At 43.0% G+C, this 14,089-nt stretch overlaps 1 protein-coding gene across 3 annotated transcripts in view; it reads left to right on the forward strand.

The window, feature by feature from the left end:
- pigk (phosphatidylinositol glycan anchor biosynthesis, class K) overlaps window positions 1-14,089 on the forward strand; it is a 158,584-nt gene that overhangs the window by 36,927 nt on the left and 107,568 nt on the right. The gene's annotated exons all lie outside the window — the stretch shown is intronic.

Genomic DNA, 14,089 nt, shown 5'->3' on the forward strand with positions numbered 1-14,089 from the left:
TCCACACTAGAGTCTTGATTGCATAGTCAAGGTTGCACTTGGGTGGTATATTTACACAGTGTCAGAGATGCTGCTTTCTTAGTTGAATCACTGAACCAAGGATCCATCTTACCTTCTGAACAACTGTAAATTTTTTTGTGGCATCATATGACAAACAATGTTGTTAATTATCTCACAAAATTTGTTGAAGAATCCTAGTCTTACAGGACAGAATCAAGCCTATCGAGTCTGTACAGATCAATATGCATCTTCCATTCAGGTGGCGGCACACTCAGATGCAGCAGCCTCTTGGGGACCAACCAAAGGAGTTTTTGTCTTTTTTAAATGTCTTTTTTACGATTGCAAGACAATCCTGGGCCTTAACTTAGGGTATTACAGGTCTGCCCCATCAGGGAGTTGATGGAGGAGCTGAACAGCTGGATTTGGTGTGGACTGTGTTGCTGCCTGGATGAGGAAGGTATCAGAGTTGATGCGTGATGCTGGTGTGCAGAGATGTTGACACCCAGAAACAGATCAACAAGCTGTATTGCTATTCAGTCAGATTAGAAAACAACAAGTTTTGAATTTCAAACAAAAGAGAATCTGCAAATGTTGGCCATCCAAACAGCACACGCAAAATGCTGGAGGAACTCAGCAGGCCAGGCAGTCTCTAAGGGAAAAAGTACAGTTGAAGTTTTGGGCCGAGACCCTTGTCAGTGATAATAAACCTGATTCTGATTTTGATTTCTGTTAACCCTATTTCTTATTTTCCATGTGCTCCAGTAAATTCCAGAGGTTTTATCATTCACCAATAAACAAGGAACAACTTAGAGTGGCCAATTCACCTACCAAACTTGCATGTCTATGGGATGTGGGAGGAAACTGGAGCTCCTGGAGAAAAAGACTATGTCACCATGACAACATGCAATCTCTACCCAGACAGCACCAGAGATCAGGATTGAACTGGAATCACTGGAAAGTTATTAAAACAAATTAACTGCTTTTTAAAAAAAATATATAAAATGAGACTTTGCTGTTTGCAATTTGGCTGCACTGTTTCCATCCCTGCAATATTTTTGCAGGGCTTCATGGACTGTGAAGAATTAAGCAGTATCCTGACGTAGAGTGAGTTGCTAATTAAGTGTAAGTCTGTCCTTTTCCATGAGTAAACAGTCCTGATACTTTAATCTGAAGGTTTCCATTTTGTTAGTAGGCTTGTGGGATCAGAACCTACCGACTGATATTTGAAACATAAATGAACGAACAGCATTGACAGGGTGAATTAGACCATCTTACTATAAATTATAGGAGCAGAATTAAACCATTTGGCCCATTACGTCAGCTCCGTTTTTCCTCTCAGCCCCAATCTCCTGCCTTTTCCCTGTAACCCTTCATGCCCTGCCAATCAAGAATCTATCAACCTCTGCCTTAAATATACATAAAACCTTGGCCTCTAGCTGCCTGTGGCAAAGAATTCTACAGGTTCACCACTCACCACTCTTTGGCTAAAGAAATTCCTCCTCATCTCTGATCTAAAAGAATGGCCCTCTATTCTAAGGCTATGTCCTCTGCATTCAATGCCGCCAGTGTTCTTTTCCAATCAATTCTGGCCAACTCCTCTCTCATGCCTCTGTGATTCACTTTACTCCTCTGTAATACTGATACACCTGACTTTAGTTTCGGAGACTCTGGAACCAGAGGACCTTAACTTAAGATGCGGGAGTGCCATTTTGCATTTAGATTGGGAAAAATTTCTTTAGTCAGGGTGATATGAATCTTTGAATTTCTCCATTCCGGAATACTACTAACTGGTTTGAAGGCTGACCTTGTCACGTTTTTGGATGTTAAAGTGATTGATGGCTGTAGGGTTTAAATAAGAAAGTGGACAAAGTTGAATTTAAAAAGCAAACACGAGGAAATCTGCCAATGCGGGAAATTCAAGCAACACACACAAAATGCTGGTGGAACGCAGCAGGCCAGGCAGCATCTATAGGAAGAAGCACTGTTGACGTTTCGGGCCGAGACCTTTCGTAAGGTTGAAGGTCAGTTGTGATCTGACTGGATAGCAGAAGATGCTTGAAGATCTGTGTGGTCTAAACTTTTTATTATGTTCTGAAGAACGAGGTAGCCAGTAGAGGTCTGGAGAGGAAAATGATGGTAAATTCCACTGAGGAATGCAGCTGCTGACAGCAATCGGATGACTCAACTCTGGCATAATGATTCAAATATCTGATGCTGTTGATGTTTTCCAGAAATTATTCCAGATCATTGGAAATGTTGCCTTCTTGAGCATTTGTTGGAGTTATTCAAATAACCTTGATTATTAAATAACCCTTCATCGTGTCTTGGCCTGAATCATCAACTGTTTATTCCCCTCCATAAATGTTGCTCGACTAACAGAGGTCATCCAGCATTTCATGTGCGTTGCTCAAGATTTCCTTCAGTGGAATCTCTTGTGTTTGTAAACATCTTCTTGTTTTTTATAAATGCATATGCAAGTGCGCGTATTGATCATGCAATGAATGGGCCTCCTAGACATGGAGGTCTCTCTCTGTGTGGGCTTTCGAGTGCGCATGTTTCCATTTCGGTGGGACCAGTTCACCACTCCCACACTGTAGGCTGCTCAGAATGTACCATGGCGACGTGACTCCTACTGCTCTGTTGTTGTTCCTACTCCTTGCACATGTAACAAGTGCTTCCCTTGTGCTGATGGAAGGTTCTTTGGTTGCATTTGAAGAATGTAAGAATTGCTCAATGATAAACGTCCGAGTCATCTTGTTTACCTTGTCTGGTACGAGGAGCATTCTTGAATACTGGATTATGAATCTTCAGTGTGCTCTACATTTCGAGCTGTGGATACTCAGGCACTGAGCATCTTCGAGGCTGAATGATTAGATTTTTGGACATCAAATAGATCAGAGGAAGTAGAAATGAGTCGGCAGGTAGATTTGAGCTACACGGTGTGATCTTTTGGAATGGCAGAGCAGACTTACCAGGGTTGATATAGGGAGGGTGTTACCCTTATTTGGGGTATCTGTAACTGGGTGGTCATGGTCGCAGAGTGAGGAATACAGGTCATTTAGGACTAGAATGAGAAGTTTATCCATGCAGGAAGTAGTGAAACTTTGGAATTCTATATGCCAGAGGGCTGGGAAGACACTGAATCCATTTAAAGTACAGATCTCTGCAAACATGAGGGGATTATGGTGATTGTGCAGGATAACAGAATGGAGATGGAAGATCAACTACAATATTATCAAATCGATATGTAAATTGAACAGCTGGATGCTTACTCCTCCTCCTAATTTATACTTTCTTCTCTTTGGATCTGGGTGGTCTACCCCATCTTTTTCTGATATTTGTGTGCATTCTAATTGTTAAAAGATCAATAATGTACATAGAGATATGAGGAAGATGCCATATGGCCTAGTCTTAAGGCTGATTTATACTTGTGCGTCGCATCTACTCCGTAGGTAACGTGCACCTCCCCAAAAAAGTATCACGTAAGCAAAAGTAACGCATCACGGCGACGCAGACCACAACAACTGTGATTTGTCCGCTTGGTAGCATCACATTTCCTCCTACGCATTTCCGGTTGCTTTTTCTCCGCCATGTCTGTACACCGATGCGAAATAGATGAATCAAATCGTCAAATCTATCTGCCGACATGCGAAAATGTTTGAAATGCATTTCCTCGTCCATGTCTCTCACAAAGAAACTCAACACAGTGGCAATAGAAACCCCACCGCCAACTAGCATTTTGGCGTACACCAACGCATGCTGGCTATGGCGTAGAGTGATGCAGAAGTGAAAAGCAGGGCTACGCTGTAGGCTGTGGCGCAGCTTGTATGCAAAAGTATAAATCAACCTTTAGAGTCATAGAACACTACAGCATAGAAATAGGCCCTTCAGCCCTTCTAGTCCATACCAAACTAATAATCTGCCTGGTCCCATTGACCTGCACCACTACTGTACCTTTCTGCCACACAGATTTTCTCCTATGGCTTTGATTGCTTATATATTTTAAGCTAACTTGCTATAATTTAAAATTTTTACACACTTCGTTCTTAACAAAAATTCCTGAATGTCAGACTTTCAAATTTGTCGTCTTGGAATAAAAGCAAATTGGGGACTAAAAACTGCAGGTCCTGGAATTCTGAAGTAAAATCAGAAGATGCTGGAAGATCTCAGCAGGTCAGGCCGCAACTGAGGAATGAAACAACCTTGACATAGGACCTTTAGTCTGAAATGATAATAAGGTTTCTGTTTCTGTGGAGGCTGCCTGACTTGTTGAGAGTTTCCAGCCAAGCATTTCTGTTTCTTTTACAAACTCTCAGATTTGACAGTTACTGAATTTGGGATGGGGGTTTTTCAGTGCACTGCAGGAGTCATGGCATTTCTGGCCAGCAGGGATGATGCCCAACATCTTGCGTAGGTAACTTTTAGTATGATTATAGCAGTGAAGAAGTGACTGTGGGTAGTAGACCCATGCCAGCAAAATCCATGGCTATCATTGTAGGGGTCATGTCCTTAAATTCCTTGAGAAGTGTTCATTATAATGGGTTATTTTCAAAACTTAATGAATTGACAATATAGACTGTGAATTAAAGTTATTAAATGAACCCTTGGTTTAATTAGCTGATTTCAGTTGCAGTGTTAATAAGGCTGCAGACTCGGTCATAGATTTCATTAATTTCATGATGAAATTGAAATGGTGCATGCTGTATTTTATGGAACCAGTGTTGCATCATTTTAGTTCCTTTCTTTAGAAACATAGAAAACATATAGCACAATACAGTCCCTTTGGCCCACAACGTTGTGCTGAACATGACCCTACCTTAGAAATTACTAGGCTTACCCATAGCCCTCTATTTTTCTAAGTTCCATGTACCTATCCAAAAGTCTCTTAAAAGACCCTATCATATTCACCTCCACCACCGTTGCTGGCAGCCCATTCCACACACTCGCCACTCTCTGAGTAAAAAACTTACCCCTGACATCTTCTCTGTACCTACTCCCCAGCACCTTAAACCTGTGTCCTCTTGTGGCAGCGGGACATTGATAGGATGCAAAACTAGGCTGAGAAGTGGCAGATGGAGTTCAACCCAGATAAGTATGAAGTGGTTCATTTTGGTAGGTCAAATATGATGGCAGAATATAGTATTAATGGTAAGACTCTTGGCAGAGTGGAGGATCAGACGGATCTTGGGGTCTGAGTCTATAGGATGCTCAAAGCAGCTGCGCAGTTTGACTCTGGTTAAGAGGGCGTACGGTGTATTGGCCTTCACCAATTGTGGAATTGAATTTAGGAGCTGAGAGGTAATGCTGCAGCTATATAGGACCCTGGTCAGACCCCACTTGGAGTACTGTGCTCAGTTCTGGTCGCCTCACTGCAGGAAGGATGTGGAAGCCATGAAAGGGTGCAGAGGAGATTTACAAGGATTTTGCCTGCATTGGGGAGCATGCCTTATGAGTATAGGTTGAGTGAACTCCGCCTTTTCCCCTTGGAGTGATGGAAGATGAGAGGTGACCTGATTGAGGAGTATAAGATGATGAGAGGTATTGATCATGTGGATAGTCAGAGGCTTTTTCCCAGGGCTGAATGGTTTTAATTCGGTTCCCTTAACATCAGAGATTGCTTACAGTATACAATCTGAAATTCATACTCTTCAGACATCCCCGAACCAAGAGACTCCATAGAATGAATGATAGAACATTGTAGCCCCTGAAGCCCTCCTCTTCTCACCCTCCAAACAAGCAGTAGCAAAAGCATCAAACCCCCTCCCCCCACTCGAGCCAGATTAGTTCAGGTGACTAAAGATTCCTAGTAGTAGTGTGATCACTCGAGTTGAACATGATGTTCTGCTACAGCCTTCCTCTGCCTTCTTTTTCGTTGTGATGTGTTATAATCTTCTGCAAGCTCCACTGTTGAGGTCTTGGTTGAGTTCCTCTTTGTCTGGGTGACCTTACCGCCATGGGTGACCCTACCAGGAGCTAAGCTCCAGGCAGTATTGCTCTTGGGATCTCAGGAACATACCAGCCTCTCAACCATAGTATGGTGACGATCCTCAGAGAAGGTTCATAGAAGTGTTTTCCAAGTTCAAACTCTAGTGCAGCTCTTGTATTTTGTAACAACAACACACACAAAATGTTGGTGGAACACAGCAGGCCATGCAGCATCTATAGGGAGAAGCGCTGTTGACGTTTCGGGCCGAGACTCTTCGTCAGGACGAAGGGTGTTATAATGCAGTAATCTACTTGCATGCAACAAGGTCCCATAATTGGCAAAGTAACAGTGACTGCATATGCTAAGGTAATGTTGATAAGGGATATACTATGCTAGCTCTGGAAGCATGGTGACCCTTGTCTCCAGCACATTGTTGGACCATACTAGTTGTTGATGCAAACAACGTATTTCTCTGTATGTTTCGATATACATGTGACAAATATGGTTGAATTTGAGAGTGTCAACATGGTTTTGTGCGGGGCAAGTCATGTCTTACTAACTTGATTGAGTTTTTTTTAATGACATTACAAAGGTGATTGATGTAGGTAGAGCTGTGAATGTTGTCAACATGGATCCCTCAAAGATGCATGGTTAAGATGCTTGGGTCAATATTGAATTAGCCATTTGGGTTCAGACTTGGCTTGTCCACAGAAGACAGAGGGTAGTGTTTGAAGGGATGTATTTTAGCTGGAGGTCTGTGATTAGTGATGTTCTGCAGGGATCATTTCCTGGGTGACAATATTTCTGAGGACCTAACCTGGATGCAACACATTAATGCAGCTATAAATATGGCAAGAGAGCACTATACTTCATTGGGTTTTTGAGGAGATTTGTTTTGTCAATGAAAGCACTTGAAAATTTCTGCAGATTATCAAGTCAAATGGAGAGAGCATAAGACATCTTCGAGAAGCAGTGCCTTAGGAAGGCGGCATCCATCATTAAGGACTTATTGTTATGGGAAGGAGGCTCAAAAGCCTGAAGGCACACACTCAGTGATTCAGGAACAGCTTCTCTTTTGCCATCCAATTTCTAAATGGACATTGAACCCATGAACAGTACCTCACTACTTTTTGTTTCTGTTTTTTTTTGCACTACTTATTTTAACTATTTAGTAGATGTACAGTTGCAAGAAAAATTTTATGAACTGTTTGCAATTACCTACTTTTATGCATGAATTACTCATAAAATGTGATCTGATCTTCATCAAAGTCACCATAATAGACAAACACAATCTACCTAAACTATTAACACATAAAAAATTGTTCTACTTCTTGTGAATACTGAGTGCACCATTTAAACAATCACAGTCTACCTTCAAAAGGTATGTGGACCTTCTATAAAAGCTATTTGGAGTCGGATATTCCAGTCACTGACATGAGATTGGAGGCGTGGCTTGTAGAGGTGTCCTGCCCTAAACCAGTCAATTGCGAAGGGTCACAAACCTTTTCTTGTAACTGTATATACTTACTGTAATTTAGTTTTGTCCTCTATATTTTTCATATATTTCACTGTACTGCTGCCAAAAAGTTAATGAATTTCATGACATCTGCCTGTGATATTAAACCTGATTCTGATTTGTGCTGGGACTTCTGTTTTTTGTGATGTGTATAAATGACCTGGATAAAAATGTTGATGTGTGGGTTAGTAAGTTTGCAGATGGTATGAAGATGAGTGGTGTTACAGCTAGAATACGGTTGATTTAGATCAGTTGAAGACGTGGGCAGAGAAATGGGAGATGGAGTTTAATCTGGACAAATGTGAAGCACTGCATCTTGGTAGGTCAAATGAAAACATTACACTGTTAAGGGCAAAACCGTTTACATTGTTATTGAGCAGAGAGTTTTTGAGGTCCAAGTTCATAGTGCCCTGAAAGTGGCTACACAGGTTGATAGGGTGTATGTAGGGTGGCTAAGAAAGTGTATGGCATTTTTGCCTTTATTAGCCAAAGCATTGAATTCGAGTGTCAGGAAGGTACATTGAAGCTTTATAAAACTCTAGGCTGTATCAGGAGTACTGCCTACAGTTCTGGTTGCCCTGAGATGGATGTTGACGTTTGGAAAGGGTGAAGAAGCGGTTTACCAGGATGCTACCAGATTTGAGGGCATGTGCTATAATGAGAGGTTGGACAAACTTGGGTTGTTTTCTCTGGAGAGGCTGAGGCTGAAGGGGGATCTGATAGAAGTTTATAAGATTATTAGGAATATAGTTAGAGAAGACAGACAGTATCCTTTTCCCAGAGTTGAAATGTCTAATACCAGAGGGCATGCATTTAAGGTGAGATGTAAGGGGCAGGTTTCTGCATAGAGAGTATGAGTGCTGGGAATGTGCTGCCTGATGGGGTGATAGAGCCACATACATTAGGGACTTGTGAGAAATGTTTAGGTAGGCACGTGTATGTGAAGGAAAGGGAAGCGTGTGGATATTGTGTAGGCAGAAGAGATCAGTTGGCCATTTGATTACTAATTTAATTGGTTCAGCACAGCTTTGTGGACCGAACGGTCTGTTCCTATGCTGTGCTGTTCTGTGTTCCACCAGGGTAGCTGTACCTCAATAATGTGGTGAGGTTGTGTGCTCAGATATTCAGAATCAGAATTTATCTATCTGACAAGGCAGCAAATTGCTACCATCGTAGCAATCATATGATTGATTCATCATTAACCAACAGAACATTGTGTGATTTGAGTATTATTCCAGGAATCTTCCATAATTATGCAGCAGCACGAACAGAGACTGCATCAAAGCCACCAATTTGAGTGTTGCTTAGTGACCAATTGCCCACCTGCTGCCCTCCATTGGTACCAAACTGGATTGTCTTGACAAAGGTGATGCAGTTTGAAGGAAAAGGTATCATTCTCCCAGCAGGGCTCTCTGAAACTCAGTCGCAGTGTGATATAATTCTTCCAAAAATGACCCACTTTTAAGTGAAAACCACACAGTGAAGTTAAAACCTTCTCTTGATGTCCGTAACCACAACTAATTCCCAATGCACTGAGGCACAGGGAAATGCACTGAGGAACCAAATGCACTGAGGCACTTAGTTTCATGAGCAGTAATATGTAGGTGCAAATTACTTTGGAGCCCGTTCATCCTTTCAAACTGGCACACGTTACTTCTGAATCAGTGTGAAACCATCTTTCCTGAACAAACCTATGGTAACTGGGATGAGCCTAGTGATGGAAATTCTGAGGAACCTGATGTTGAAAAGCATCATCCAGAAACAATGTTTGCAGCTTGTCACTTCAGGGTTTGAATGTTCTTCAAAATTCAATGCAAATTTATTATCTAAGTACATATATGTTACCATATACTACTTTCGGCAATTGGGAAGGAGGTACAGGAGCCTTAGGATCCACACGACCAGGTACAGTTATTACCCTTCAACCATCAGGCTCCTGAACCAGCAGAGATAATGTCACTCACCTCAACACTGAACTGATTCCACAACCTATGGACACACTTTCAAGGACTCTACAATTCATCTGCTTGATATTATTTCTTACTTATTTTTTATTTTTGTATTTGCACGGTTTGTCTTTCACACATTGTTTATCAGTCTTTGTGTGTAGTTTTTCATTGATTCTGTAGTATTTCTTTGTTCTGTGTATACCTGCATGAAATGAATCTCAAAGTGCAGTGTAAATTTATTATATAAAAAAATACATGTCACCATATACTACCCTGAGATTCACTTTCTTGCAGGAATTTACAGGGGAGAAAAAAGAAATACAATAGTTCATGAAACCCCCCCCCCCCCACAAAGATTGACAAACAAACAACATGCAAAATATGACAAGTTTTGCAAATAAAAAATCATACAGGTTGAGTACCCCTTATCTGAAACTCCAAAATCCGAAAATCTCTGAAATCTGAAATATTCTTCATGACATCCCAGATAGTTTGCAGGTGCCTGTGCACCTCAGACAGTTCTGAGAAGTAACCTCGTATATGTAATGAACGAAGTTAGTGTAAAATAGAAAACACTGCATAAAGCAAAAAAATGAAGATCTTGATCTTGTATTGAAAGAGTGGATTCATCAGTGTCTGAATGGATGGATGGATGGCATCCGTTAGTCTCGCAAGACCATGGATCTGCACCTGGAAAGTCATGCAAGTGTCCTGTCCAGGTTACAGGCCGTGGCAAGGTTGTATGGAAGACTGGCAGTTGCCCAAGCAGCAAGTCTCCCCTCTCCACGCCACCGATGTTGTCGAAGGGGAGGGCAAGGGCCAATACAGCTTGGCACTGGTGTCGTCGCAGGAGTTGCCAGAACAAGGTTGAAGGCAACGTCAGACTGCCTTAGGGACTCCAGCTCCTCAGGGATTTGTCCTCAGGGTTTACTCCCAAAGACTTTCCCATGAGTGGGTATGGCCGCAAGACAGCTGAGGGTTGAAATCAGAGTTTTCCCTCTCTTAGATGGACTGCCTTCCCAGGCTGACAAGCCCCATCTACCCAAAGCACTGGTTTTAAGGCACCTGGACCCACCTTCGCCCCTTCTCTTGTCAGTAGAAACAGTTCCGCCGAGCTTAGAGGCTAAGCCACATGAGAAAGCCTGGAGTTGGACTTGGTTGTCAGAGGCTATTTGAGGCGCATGCCGTGAGGAGCACTTTTAGGTAGTGGGAGCTTGTCCCCACTACCACTCCTTGGCTTGACAACCTTGGAGGGAGGGAGGGGGAGAGAGAGAGAGAGAGAGAGAGAGAGAGAGAGAGAGAGAAAAGACTGAAAATTGAAGGTAATTGTGAATGTTCAGCAAATAGGTTACAGAAATTTAAGAAAAGGCACGGCATTAAATTTTTAAAGATATGTGATGATAAAGCATCTGCAGATTATGAAACAGCAGTGAAGTTCATTGATGAAGTTTGCCAAGATTGTCACTGATGAAAATCTAACATGCTGAATGGCTGCTTTGGTACATATGTGTGATGAACAAGGGTAAGAAAAAGACTGCTTACCAGTGGCACATAAATTCAGAAACAGAAATGATGGCGATCCCAAGCTATTCTCATTAAATATTCCAAAATCCAAAATCTGAAACACTTCTGGCCCCAAGCATTTCAGATGAGGAGTATTCAACCTCTACTGAGAACATGAGCCGTTCAGCCTTTTCCATTCCTGGGCATTCGTATTTCAATACCACCCATGATGCATCTGGTTATGATATTCTCCTCTGTGCATGAATAAAGTTTTTTCAAAGTTTTTGGTGGCTGCTGAATCTTTGCAAACTTCTGTGAAAGTAGAGGTGCTGTTGTGCCTTCTTTGTGCTGGTCCTAGGATAGATCATCTGATATGTTAATGCCAAGGAAACAGGTTTTCTCAGTGTAAGTTATAAATGTCTTGCACATACTGGACTACATTGCTACCTCCTGATAAAAGGTCATGACAGCAACCTTTTCCTCGGTGTCAGAGAAACAAAAGAGGTGGTTATTGACTTCAGGAAGGGGGGGGAGGTGCACACCCATTTGTTTCTATCAGTGGTGCTGAGGACAAGAGGGTTGAAAGCTTCAAGTTCTAAGGAGTGAACATCACCAATAGACAGTCCTAGTACAACCACTTAGATACCTATATGGATACATTACAGCTTGGTATAACAATTCCTTTGCTCGAGATGGCTAGGAACTGCAGAGTTGTGGACACAGCTCAGAACATGAAAGCCTCTCCTCCAGTGACTATGTTTGTACTTCTTGCTGCCTCAGGAAAGCAGCCAGTAGTCACAGACCCCACCCACCCCGGACATTCTCTCTTCTCCCCTCTGTCGTCAGGCAAAAGATGCAAAAGCCTGAAATCACCTTCCACCGGGCAAAAGGAAAGTTTCTATCCCGCTGTAAGACTTAGTACGCTAAGATGGACTCTTGACTTCACAATATACCTTGTTACTGCTTGCACCGTATTGTACTTGCACTCTAACTGTAACACTTTATTCTGCATTCTGTTATTGCTTTACTCTCTACTTTGATGTACTGATGTTGTGAAATGATCTATATGGATGGCTTGCAAAGCCAAGTTGTTCATTATATCTCAGTACATATGACAATAATAAACCAATATTCATAAAGGTTGTATGTAGAATAAGAAAGACAAAATTATTTCGCCTGTCCTCTCACCCCACACTTCCTCTCCCCACCCCCCTGACCCTGTTGGTGATGATTATTGCCAGGAACTTTTGTCATGTGAATGTTACTTGTCATTTATTATTCAGCGCACGTCGAATGTTGTCTCAAGTTTACTGCTTGCAGGCATGGACTGCTTCATTTGCTGAAAAGTTGCAAGTGGAACTGAACGCTGTTCAATCATTGGTAAATCTTTCTGATCTTACGATAGAAGGGAGGAACATTTACGAAGCAAATGAAGATAATTAGCCCCAGGAGATTCTGCTGTGCACCACAACTGCCCTTCTTTGCATCAGAAGTGATTCCAACCATTTCATTATTTTCCCCTTGGTTTGTAGTGTGTTTGGAATCACCAGGGCTTCTTAATGCAAGGCCAAATACTACCTTGATGTCAAGGGCAGAGACCCTCAGCTGAGCTCTGAAATCTATCTTTGTTTTCATTTGAGCAGAGACTCTCAGCTGAGCTCTGAATTCCATCTCTCCTCACACAAGAACAGAAACCCTGAGCTGATCTCTGAAATCCATCTTTGTCCTCGCACAAGAGCAGCTAAGCTCTGAAATCCATGTCTGTCCTCACACAGGCAAGTAAATGTTGAGATTGTGTTGGCTTTGATAAGATTTGTTGGTGGGCTTCACAGCTGGACAGGTGAAAAGACAGCTGAAACGTCTCCACCCAAGCAAGGCTGCAGGCCTGGATGGTGTCAGTCCCAGGGTGCTCAAGGCCTGTGCCCCCCCCCCCTGCTATGTGGAGTACTTCACCATGTCTTCAACCTGAGCCTGAGTCTCCAAAGGGTTCCGGTGCTGTGGAAGCGTCCTGCCTCGTTCCTGCACCAAAGACGCCGCGCCCCAGTGGCTCCAATGACTACAGACCTCCTACATCATGAAGACCCTGGAGACAGTTGTTCTAGAGCAGCTCTGGCCTATGGTTAGGCCACACTTAGATCCCCTCCAGTTCGTCTATCAGCCCCGACTAGGAGGATGCCATCGTCTACCTGCTGAACTGTGTCTACACCCACCTGGACAAGCCAGTGAGCACTGTGAGGGTCATGTTTTTTGACTTCTCCAGTGCATTCAATACCATCTGCCCTGCTGTGCTGGGTGAGAAGCTGACAGTGATGCAGGTGGATGCTTCCCTGGTGTCATGGATTATTGATTACCTGACTGGCAGACCACAGTACGTGCGCTTGCAACACTGTGTGTCAGACAGAGTGGTCAGCAGCACTGGGGCTCCACAGGGGACTGTCCTGTCTCCCTTTCTCTTCACCATCTACACCTCGGACTTCAACTACAGCACAGAGTCTTGCCATCTTCAGAAGTTTTCTGATGACTCTGCCATAGTTGGATGCATCAACAAGGGAGATGAGGCTGAGTACAGGACGATGGTGGGAAACTTTGTCACATGGTGTGAGCAGAATCATCTGCAGCTTAATGTGAAAAAGACTAAGGAGCTGGTGGTGGACCTGAGGAGGGCTAAGGCACCGGTGACCCCTGTTTCCATCCAAGGGGTCAGTGTGGACATGGTGGAGGATTACAAATACCTGGGGATATGAAATGACAATAAACTGGACTGGTCAAAGAACACTGAGGCTGTCTACAAGAAGGGTCAGAGCCGTCTCTATTTCCTGAGGAGACTGAGGTCCTTTAACATCTGCCGGACGATGCTGAGGATGTTCTATGAGACTGTGGTGGTCAGTGCTATCATGTTTGCTGTTGTGTGCTGGGGCAGCAGCTGAGGGTAGCAGACACCAACAGAATCAACAAACTCATTCATAAGGCCAGTGATGTTGTGGGGGTGGAACTGGACTCTCTGACGGTGGTGTCTGAAAAGAGGATGCTGTCCAAGTTGCATGCCATCTTGGACAATGACTCCCATCCACTCCATAATGTACTGATTAGGCACAGGAGTACATTCAGCCAGAGACTCATTCCACAGAGATGTAACACTGAGTGTCATAGGAAGTCATTCCTACCTGTGGCCATCAAACTTTACAACTCCTCCCT

Source organism: Hemitrygon akajei, chromosome 12 (assembly GCF_048418815.1).
Source record: "Hemitrygon akajei chromosome 12, sHemAka1.3, whole genome shotgun sequence".
Taxonomy (NCBI): domain Eukaryota; kingdom Metazoa; phylum Chordata; class Chondrichthyes; order Myliobatiformes; family Dasyatidae; genus Hemitrygon; species Hemitrygon akajei.